Source organism: Phyllopteryx taeniolatus, chromosome 14 (assembly GCF_024500385.1).
Source record: "Phyllopteryx taeniolatus isolate TA_2022b chromosome 14, UOR_Ptae_1.2, whole genome shotgun sequence".
Classification (NCBI taxonomy): Eukaryota; Metazoa; Chordata; class Actinopteri; order Syngnathiformes; family Syngnathidae; genus Phyllopteryx; species Phyllopteryx taeniolatus.
The window spans coordinates 83,347-87,300 of NC_084515.1; positions in this window are offsets into that span (position 1 = coordinate 83,347).

A 3,954-nucleotide genomic window follows, 5' to 3' on the forward strand; every position below is an offset into this window, starting at 1 on the left:
GCCAGCCGAAGGATGTAGTCTCTCCAGCGTGTCCTGGGTCGTCCCCGGGGTCTCCTCCCGGTGGGACATGCCCGGAACACCTCACCAGGGAGGCGTCCGGGAGGCATCCGAATCAGATGCCCCAGCCACCTCATCTGGCTCCTCTCAATGCGGAGGAGCAGCGGCTCTACTCTGAGATCCTCCCGGATGACCGAGCTTCTCACCCTATCTCTAAGGGAGAGCCCGGACACCCTGCGGAGGAAACTCATTTCGGCCGCTTGTATCCGGGATCTTGTTCTTTCGGTCACGACCCACAGCTCATGACCATAGGTGAGGGTAGGAACGAAGATCGACCGGTAAATTGAGAGCTTCGCCTTTCGGCTTAGCTCTTTCTTTACCACAACGGACCGATACAAAGTCCGCATCACTGCAGACGCTGCACCGATCCGCCTGTCGATCTCCCGTTCCATTCTTCCCTCACTCGTGAACAAGACCCCAAGATACTTGAATTCCTCCACTTGGGGCAGGATCTCATCCCCGACCTGGAGATGGCATGCCACCCTTTCCCGACTGAGGACCATGGTCTCAGATTTGGAGGTGCTGATTCTCATCCCAGCCGCTTCACACTCGGCTGCGAACTGCTCCAATGAGAGTTGGAGGTCACGGCTTGATGAAGCCAACAGAACCACATCATCTGCAAAAAGCAGAGATGCAATACTGAGGCCACCAAACCGGACCCCCTCTACGCCTCGGCTGCGCCTAGAAATTCTGTCCATAAAAGTTATGAACAGAATCCATAAAAGTTATGAACAGAATCGGCGACAAAGGGCAGCCTTGGCGGAGTCCAACCCTCACCGGGAACGAGTTCGACTTACTGCCGGATATGCGGACCAAACTCTGACTCCGGTCGTACAGGGACCGAACAGCCCGTATCAGGGGGTTCGGTACCCCATACTCCCGAAGCACTCTCCACAGGACTCCCCGAGGGACACGGTCGAACGCCTTCTCCAAGTCCACAAAACACATGTAGACTGGTTGGGCGAACTCCCATGCACCCTCGAGGACCCTGCCGAGGGTGTAGAGCTGGTCCACTGTTACACGGCCAGGACGAAAACCACACTGCTCCTCCTGAATCTGAGATTCGACTTCCCGACGGACCCTCCTCTCCAGCACCCCTGAATAGACCTTACCAGGGAGGCTGAGCAGTGTGATCCCCCTGTAGTTGGAACACACCCTCCGGTCCCCCTTCTTAAAAAGGGGGACCACCACCCCAGTCTGCCAATCCAGAGGCACTGTCCCCGATGTCCACGCGATGTTGCAGAGGCGTGTCAACCAGGACAGCCCCACAACATCCAGAGCCTTTAGGAACTCCGGGCGAATCTCATCCACCCCCGGGGCCCTGCCACCGAGGAGCTTTTTAACTACCTCGGTGACCTCAAACCCAGAGATAGGAGAGCCCGCCTCAGAGAACCCACACTCTGCTTCCCCATGGGAAGGCGTGTCGGTGGAATTGAGGAGGTCTTCGAAGTATTCTCCCCACCGACTCACAACGTCCCGAGTCGAGGTCAGCAGCGCCCCATCCCCACTATAAACAGTGTTGGTGGTGCACTGCTTTCCTCTCCTGAGACGTCGGATGGTGGACCAGAATTTCCTCGAAGCCGTCCGGAAGTCTTTCTCCATGGCCTCACCGAACTCCTCCCATGCCCGGGTTTTTGCTTCAGCGACCACCAGAGCTGCATTCCGCTTGGCCAGCCGGTACCCATCAGCTGCCTCAGGAGTCCCACAGGCCAAAAAGGCCCGATAGGACTCCTTCTTCAGCTTGACGGCATCCCTCACCGTTGGTGTCCACCAACGGGTTCGCGGATTGCCGCCACGACAGGCACCGACCACCTTACGGCCACAGCTCCGGTCGGCCGCCTCAGCAATGGAGGCGCGGAACATGGTCCACTCGGACTCGATGTCCCCCGCCTCCCCCGGAACATGAGCAAAGTTCTGTCGGAGGTGGGAGTTGAAACTCCTTCTGACAGGGGATTCTGCCAGACGTTCCCAGCAGACCCTCACAATACGTTTGGGCCTGCCACGTCGGACCGGCATCTTCCCCCACCATCGGAGCCAACTCAACACCAGGTGGTGATCAGTTGACAGCTCCGCCCCTCTCTTCACCCGAGTGTCCAAGACATGCGGCCGCAAGTCCGATGACACGACCACGAAGTCGATCATCGAACTGCGACCTAGGGTGTCCTGGTGCCAAGTGCACGTGTGGACACCCTTATGCTTGAACATGGTGTTCGTTATGGACAATCCGTGACGAGCACAGAAGTCCAATAACAGAACACCGCTCGGGTTCTGATCGGGGGGGGCCGTTCCTCCCAATCGCGCCCTTCCAGGTCTCACTGTCATTGCCCACGTGAGCATTGAAGTCCCCCAACAGAACAATGGAGTCCCCAGCGGGAGCGCTCTCCAGCACCCCCTCCAAGGAGTCCAAAAAGGGTGGGTACTCTGAACTGCTGTTTGGTGCATAGGCACAAACAACAGTCAGGACCCGTCCCCCCACCCGAAGGCGGAGGGAGGCTACCCTCTCGTCCACCGGGGTGAACCCCAACGTACAGGCGCCGAGCCGGGGGGCAATAAGTATACCCACACCTGCTCGGCGCCTCTCACCATGGGCAACTCCAGAGTGGAAGAGAGTCCAACCCCTCTCGAGAGGACTGGTACCAGAGCCCCAGGTGTGTGTGGAGGCGACTCCGACTATATCGAGTCGGAACTTCTCGACCTCACACACCAGCTCGGGCTCCTTCCCTGCCAGAGAGGTGACATTCCACGTCCCTAGAGCCAGCTTCTGTAGCCGGGGATCGGATCGCCAAGGTCCCCGCCTTCGGCCACCGCCCGGCTCACACTGCACCCGACCCCTATGGCCCCTCCCACAGGTGGTGAGCCCATGGGAAGGCCATTAGTAGGTCTTTATTGAATAAATTGTAACATGACGAACTATGTGATTTCGGCAGAACTTTTAAACCCTTAAGTTAGAGCTAGTGGGCTGACGTTCGACAAACTCGATCGCGGTGAATTCACCTTTCAGGGGAGGACTTCCCCAAGTCTCTGGACGGTTGTGGGGCCGAGCGGCGACCGTCAAAGCATTCAGTTTCGCTTCAGTAGTAAGCCTTTATTGACTAAATTGTAACATGATGAACTATGTGATTTCGGCAAAACTTTTGACCCCTTAAGTTTGAGCTAGTGGGCTGACGTTCGAAACACTCGATCGTTGTGAATCCACCTTCCAGGGGGGCCCTCTCCCAAGCCTCTTGGAGGTCGTGGGGCCGAGCGGCAAGCGTCAAAGCATTCCGTTTCGCTCCAGTAGTCGGCCTTTATTGACTAAATTGTAACATGACGACCTATGTGATTTCGGCAGAACTTTTGGACCCTTAAGTTAGAGCTATTGGGCTGACGTTCGACACACTCGATCGATGTGAATCCGCCTTTCAGGGTAGGTATTCCCCAAGTCTCTGGACGGTTGTGGGTCCGAGTGGCGACCGTCAAAGCATTCAGTTTCGCTCCAGTAGTAAGCCTTTATTTACTAAATTGTAACATGATGAACTATGTGATTTCGGCAAAACTTTTGACCCCTTAAGTTTGAGCAAGTGGGCTGACGTTTGAAACACTCGATCGTTGTGAATCCACCTTCCAGGGGGGCCCTCTCCCAAGCCTCTTGGAGGTCGTGGGGCCGAGCGGCAAGCGTCAAAGCATTCCGTTTCGCTCCAGTAGTCGGCCTTTATTGACTAAATTGTAACATGACGACCTATGTGATTTCGGCAGAACTTTTGGACCCTTAAGTTAGAGCTATTGGGCTGACGTTCGACACACTCGATCGATGTTAATCCGCCTTTCAGGGTAGGTCTTCCCCAAGTCTCTGGACGGTTGTGGGGCCGAGCGGCGAGCGTCAAAGCATTCAGTTTCGCTCCAGTAGTACGCCTTTAT